At 40.1% G+C, this 7,475-nt stretch overlaps 1 non-coding gene across 1 annotated transcript; it reads right to left on the bottom strand.

The window, feature by feature from the left end:
* Positions 1 to 707: 707 nt before the first annotated feature.
* On the bottom strand, positions 708 to 811 carry LOC148546638 (small nucleolar RNA R71). The gene has a single exon (XR_015901573.1). It is a non-coding gene; the product is annotated as a small nucleolar RNA R71 (small nucleolar RNA).
* Between the last annotated feature and the right edge of the window lie 6,664 nt (positions 812 to 7,475).

The raw sequence follows: 7,475 nt of genomic DNA, 5'->3' as shown, positions 1-7,475 counted from the left end.
GCGCCGTTGCCGGGGAGTTGCAGTTGTGTGCTAAATTATTAATTAGTGTACATATTTTTAATTGTTGCATATTTTATTTTATTTTATTACTATGAGTTGTATCTTTCTTTCATTGAATAACGCGTTCACTGCCTGATCCGAGCTTAGCCGCATTTGATCTTGAAATTGAAAGAACTCTTTCACGTATTAGGCGAGCTCGGCATCGGTTAGCCTCTGAGAGTGGTGAAGTGATTGTTATCAATTCACCAGTCTCATCTGAGGGCGAATCTGAACCGCCATCTGAGGAAGAAACAAGCTCCTCTACTTCTAATTTAGTTGATTTACGTGCAGGTAACATGGCGGCACCCATGAGGATCACTCTCCAGGAGGCAGGAGCCCCAGACTTTACTCTGCAACCGTATCAAGTGCGTCACCCAAATCTGGCTGTAGATTTCGAATTGAAGACCGCACTAATCAACTTGATGCCCAAGTTTCATGGCTTACCTGCTCAGGAGCCTTTCAAGCACCTAAGGAATTTTCAGACAGCCTGTTCTACTGTTAGGTGTCATGGTGCAGATGAAACTTCTATTTTGCTGACCGCCTTCCCGTTTTCTCTTGAGAGAAAGGCGAGGGAGTGGTACTACACTCAACCTGAAGCGACCGTTACTAACTGGGATACGCTCAAGAGAGAATTCCTGGAAAAATACTTTCCAGCTGAGGTTACAGATAGACTGAAAAAAGAGATCTCTTGCATTATTCAAGGTGAATCAGAGACTCTTTATGAGTACTGGGAGCGCTTCAAGAATCTTCTGGACGCATGCCCCCATCACATAATTGATAAGTTAGTGTTGATCAGCTACTTCACTCAAGGCATGAAACCCCGGGATAAGACTACACTAGATGGTGCAAGTAATGGTTCCCTGAAAAAGTACAAGACCGCAGATGAAGCATGGCAACTGATCAGCGACCTAGATGAGTCCACTCGGAATCACAGGTACAGGAACAGCCACTCAAAGGCTGTTGTAGAGGTTTCCTCTAGCATTAAGACTTCTGCTCTTACACAAAGTATATGTGAGATGACCAACCTACTGAAGCAAATACAGCTAAATCAACAACAACCTCAGCCTTCCTCACCACAACAAAGTCAACAGTTAGTTCCTCAGAGAGTATGCGGAATATGTGCTGATTATAGTCATTACACTGATGAGTATCCGCAGCTCCAACAAGAGGACAACACCGTAGCAGCCACTCATAATTTCTATGACCGCCTGAATCAAGGGTATAATTAACAAGGTGGCAATTACAACCAAGGTGGAAACTACAACCAAGGTTGGCAAGACAACTCCAACCAGGGATGGGGAGACCATTCCAACCAGGGATGGAGGGATAATTTCAACCAAGGTTGGAGGGATGGTGCACGAATTGTGAATCACACTTTTCACAACTCGTACCACTAACCAGCAAGTGCACTAGGTCGTCCAAGTAATACCTTATGTGAGTAAGGGTCGATCCCACGGAGATTGTTGGTTTGAAGCAATCTATGATTATCTTGTAAATCTTAGTCAGGAGATCAATTATAATTATCAGTTTGAATTTCAAAGAATAAAAGAGCATGAAATAAATAATACTTATTATGCAGTAATGGAGAATATGTTGGAGTTTTGGAGATGTTTTGTCTTCTGAATCTCTGCTTTCCCCCTGTCTTCTTCTTCACGCACGCAAGGTTCCTCCTATGGCAAGCTGTGTGTTGTTGGATCACCGTTGTCAATGGCTACCATCCGTCCTCTCAGTGAAAAAGGTCCAGGTGCGCTGTCACCGCACGGCTAATCATCTGTCAGTTCTCACTCATGTTAGAATAGGATCCATTGATCCTTTTTGCGTCGGTCACTACGCCTAACACTTGTGAGTTTGAAGCGCGTCACAGTCATTCAATCCCTGAATCCTACTCGGAATACCACGGACAAGGTTTAGACTTTCCGAATTCTCAAGAATGCTGCCAATGGATTCTAGCTTATACCATGAAGATTCTGATTAAGGAATCCAACAGCATCAGCAGTCCTTTTTCAGCCTGAATCAGATTTTTGCTCAGCTCCCTCAATTTCAACCAGAAAATACCTGAAATTACAGAAAAACACACAAACTCATAGTAAAGTCCAGAAATGTGATTTTTAATTAAAAACTAATAAAAATATAATAAAAATTAACTAAATCATACTGAAAACATACTAAAACCAATGCCAAAAAGCGTATAAATTATCCGCTCATCACAACACCAAACTTAAATTGTTGCTTGTCCCCAAGCAACTAAAGATCTAATAGGATAAAAAGAAGAGAATATACTATAAATTCCAAAATATCAATGAAACTTAGTTCCAATTAGATGAGCGGGACTAGTAGCTTTTTGCCTCTTGAATAGTTTTGGCATCTCACTTTATCCATTGAGGTTCAGAATGATTGGTATCTATAGGAACTTAGAATTCAGATAATGTTATTGATTCTCCTAGTTTAGTATGTTGATTCTTGAACACAGCTACTTTATGAGTCTTGGCCGTGGCCCTAAGCACTTTGTTTTCCAATATTACCACCGGATACATAAATTCCACAGACACATAACTGGGTGAACCTTTTTCAGATTGTGATTCAGCTTTGCTAAAGTCCCCAATTAGAGGTGTCCAGGGTTCTTAAGCACACTCTTTTTTTGCTTTGGACCTTGACTTTAACCGCTCAGTCTCAAGTTTTCACTTGACACCTTCACGCCACAAGCACATGGTTAGGGACAGCTTGGTTTAGCCGCTTAGGCCAAGATTTTATTCCTTTAGACCCTCCTATCCACTTATGCTCAAAGCCTTGGATCCTTTTTATTTTACCCTTGCCTTTTGGTTTTAAGGGCTACTGGCTTTTTCTGCTTGCTTTTTCTTTTTCTTTCTATTTTTATTTTTATTTTTATTTTTTTCGCCATTTTTTTCGCAAGCTTTTGTATTCACTGCTTTTTCTTGCTTCAAGAATCAATTTTATGATTTTTCAGATCATCAAATAACATTTCTCCTTTTCATCATTCTTTCAAGAGCCAACATATTTAACATTCATAAACAACAATATCAAAAGACATATGCACTGTTCAAGCATTCATTCAGAAAACAAAAAGTATTGTCACCACATCAAAATAATTAAACTAGTTTCAAGGATGAATTTGAAACCATGTACTTCTTGTTCTTTTGTAATTAAAACATTTTTTTCATTTAAGAAAGGTGATGGATTCATAGGATATTCATAACTTTAAGGCATAGACTCTAATCTTTATTTATTATTTAATAAAAATAATATAAATTAGGCATAAAACAGACACTTAATAATAAAAGACAGGAAATTAAAGACATAAAAATAAATGACTCTAACTCTAATACTCATATACTCTTAAAATAGATAAAAGGTTATCACAGAGTTAGGACTCAACAGCCTTTATTTTGTGAGGTAGATGCCTCTTTGGTCTGTGGGGTGCTTGGCCCTTCAAGAGACAGCTTCTGGCGCTTCAGTTCCTTTAAGTCACGCCCTTGCTCTTCTTGTTCTTTAAGTAGTTTGCATAGCGTGCTGTTTTGATTTTGCTGTTCTTCCTTCAGTTGATCCACAACTTCTTGCAACTTGGTGACAGATGCTTCTAGGCGCTCCCAGTATTCAATTTGAGGGATTTTCGGGAGGAACTCCTCTACTTTTCTCTTGATGGGGTCGTCCTGCACCTGTTGTCCTTCCATAGACTTTTTGGTGATCGGTTGCTCAACTGAGATATACTTATCTACTCCCATTTTTATCCCAGCATTTTTACATAACAGAGAGACTAAGCTTGGATAGGCCAATTTGGCATCTTTGGAATTCTTGTTTGCAATTTTGTACAGCTCACAAGCAATCAGCTGATGAACTTCCACTTCTTTTTCCAGCATAATGCAATGAATCATCACAGCTCTTCTGATGGTGACCTCAGAGCGGTTGCTAGTGGGCAGTATAGAGCGTCCAATGAAGTCCAGCCAGCCTCTGGTGACTGGTTTGAGATCTCCTCTTTTGAGTTGGTTTGGGGCACCCTTAGTGTTGGTTGTCCATTTAGCTCCAGGGAGGCATATGTCTTCTAGGATTTTGTCCAAGCTCAGGTTTGATCTCATCATTCTCCTATTGAAGGAGTCTGGGTCATCTTGCAGTTGAGGCGGCTTGAAGATCTCCCTTATTTTGTCAGGGTGGGTGTGAACAATCTTCTCTCTGACCAGAGTTCTATAGTCATAGAATGCGGTTCCAGCTATTCTCTGCCTGTCCGTCTGCCATAGATTAGCGTAGAATTTCTAAACCATGTTTCTTCCCACCTTTGTTTCAGGATTAGCTAGGACTTCCCAGATCCTGTTTCGGATTTGCTCTTGGATCTTCGGATATTCATCTTCTTTCAGATCGAATTTAACTTCTGGGATCACTGACCTTAGACTCATTATTTTGTAAAAATGGTCTGAATGTTCTTTGGTTATGAACTTCCCTTGACTCCAAAGTGGTTTTGGAATATTCTCTTTCTTGCCTCTTGAGTCGGTTTGTTTTTCCTTAGGAGCCATGATCTTAGTGGGTATTGGTTTAGTGATCATGGATAAACACACCAAACTTAGAGGTTTGCTTGTCCTCAAGCAAAAGAAAAGAAAGGAGAGGGAAAGAGGGAGAGCCAAGCGCAACTTGTGGAGGAGAGGGGGAGAGGCCGAACCAATATTTAAAGGGAAGGGGGTGGGTTTCGAAAATTATTTGAAAAAGATATGATAGAAAAAGTGATTTGGAAAGGATAAGTATGATAGGAAAAGATGTGATTTAAAATTGAAAAGATATGAAAGATTTTTGAAAAAGATAAATCTAAATTTTGAAAAAGATGATGTGAATATTTGAAAAAGATATTGATGAGTTGAAAAGATTTTAGAAGGAAAAGAGATAGATTTGTTTTGAAAAGGATTTGAAAATATTTTGAAGAGGATTAAGAAAAAGGGTTTATGAATTAAGATACATTTGATATCTTTTGAAAAAGGATTTGAAAAATTAGGATTTGTAACATGTTTGTGCAAGAAATCATGAATTGAAACATAAAAAATGGAAAAAAATTTGAATTGAAAACGAAATTGCCTATTCCCCACAATCCCAGCGTTAAACGCCCAACTGCTGCATGTTTTGGGCGTTTAACGCCCAGTTGGTGCTTGGTCTGGGCGTTTAACGCCCAGCTGTTGCTTCTAGCTGGCGTTAAACGCCAGAAACCCCTTTTGTCACTGGGCGTTTTTCTGAACGCCCAGGATGCTGTAAATCTGGCGTTAAACGCCCAGAAGCTGCTTCTTTCTGGCGTTTAACGCCCAGATGGCTATCTCTACTGGCGTTAAACGCCCAGTAGATGCTCCTTTTGGGCGTTTAACGCCCAAAACAGCTCTTACTGGCGTTTTTTTGCACTAGTGAGCTTCTTCTTTGCTGTTTTGTATGCTGAATCCTTCTGTAACCCTGTGAACTTTTGCAATTGATTCTTTACCATGAAGATTTATTAATATTGAACTAAAAAAAAATTAAATAGATTTAAAATTAGAATAAAATCAAATAAAATAACAGGAAAAAGTTTTGCTAATGGCTGGGTTGCCTCCTAGTAAGCGCTTCTTTATTGTCTTTAGCTGGACCTTGCTGAGCTTTTAATCTAGCCTCAGCCTTGAGCACTCTTGCTCAACATTGCCTTCAAGATAGTGCTTGATTCTCTGTCCATTAACAATGAACTTCTTATTAGAATCAATGTCTTGAAGCTCCACATAACCATATGGTGATACACTTGTAATCACATATGGTCCCCTCCACCGGGATTTCAGTTTCCCAAGAATAGTCTGAGCCTAGAGTTAAACAACAGAACCTTTTGTCCTGGTTCAAAGACTCTTGATGACAGCTTTCTGTCATGCCACCTTTTTTATTTCTCTTTATAAAGCTTGGCATTTTCGAAAGCAGTGAGTCTAAATTCATCTAGCTCATTTAGCTGGAGTAATCTTTTTTCTCCAGCTAATTTGGCATCAAAGTTTAGGAATCTGGTTGCCCAATAGGCCTTATGTTCCAGTTCCACGGGCAGATGACAGGTCTTGCCATATACAAGCTGGTATGGAGAGGTTCCTATAGGAGTCTTGAATGCTGTTCTGTAAGCCCATAGAGCATCATCCAAGCTTCTTGCCTAATCCTTTCTACGGGTACTTACAGTCCATTCCAGGATTCTTTTTAATTCTCTATTAGAAACTTCAGCTTGCCCATTTGTCTGTGGATGATATGGAGTTGCCACCTTGTGGCTAATCCCATACCGGACCATGACAGAGTAAAGCTATTTGTTGCAGAAGTGAGTGCCCCCATCACTGATTAGTACTCTAGGGACACCAAACCTGCTGAAGATATGTTTCTGGAGGAACTTCAGCACTGTCTTAGTATCATTAGTGGGTGTGGCAATGGCCTCTACCCATTTTGATACATAATCGACTGCCACCAGAATATAAGTGTTTGAGTATGATGGTGGAAAAGGCCCCATGAAGTCAATTCCCATACATCAAACAACTCAATCTCTAAGATTCCTTGTTGAGGTATGGCGTAACCATGAGGCAGATTACCAGCTCTCTGGCAACTGTCACAGTTACGTACAAACTCTCGGGAATCTCTATAGAGGGTAGGCTAGTATAAGCCACATTGGAGGACCTTGGTGGCTGTTCGCTCACCTCCGAAATGGCCTCTATATTGTGACCCATGGCAATGCCATAAGATCTTCTGTACTTTTTCTCTAGGTACACACCTACAGATTATTCTGTCTGTACATCCCTTAAAGAGATAGGGTTCATCCCACAAGTAGTGCTTTGCATCAGTAATTAATTTTTTCTTTTGTTGCCTGCTGTACTCTTTGGGTATGAACCTTGCAGCTTTATAGTTTGCAATGTCTGCAAACCATGGTGTTTCCTGAATGACAAACAATGCTCATCCAGAAAGGTTTCAGAGATCTCAAAAGAGGGGGGTGCCCCTTCTACTGGCTCTATCCGGGACAGATGATCAGCCACTTAGTTCTTTGTCCCTTTTCTGTCTCTTATTTCTATATCAAACTCTTGCAGAAGCAACACCCATCTTATGAGCCTGAGTTTTGAATCCTGCTTTGTGAGTAAATATTTAAGAGCAGCATGGTCAGTGTACACAATCACTTTTGATCCTACTAAGTATGATCTAAACTTGTCAATGGCATAAACCACTGCAAGCAATTCTTTTTCTGTGGTTGTGTAATTTTTTTGGGCATCATTTAAAACACGGCTAGCATAATAAATGACATGCAGAAGCTTGTCATGCCTCTGCCCCAGTACTGCACCAATGGCATGGTCACTGGCATCACACATTAGTTCAAATGGTAATGTCCAGTCTGGTGCAGAAATAACTGGTGCTGTGACCAGCTTAGCTTTTAGAGTTTCAAACGCTTGTAGACACTTTGTGTCAAACACAAATGG

The sequence above is a fragment of the Arachis ipaensis genome, chromosome B9 (assembly GCF_059453495.1).
Source record: "Arachis ipaensis isolate K30076 ecotype BB chromosome B9, ASM5945349v1, whole genome shotgun sequence".
Lineage (NCBI taxonomy): Eukaryota > Viridiplantae > Streptophyta > Magnoliopsida > Fabales > Fabaceae > Arachis > Arachis ipaensis.
This window is presented reverse-complemented; position numbering and strand designations above follow the sequence as displayed.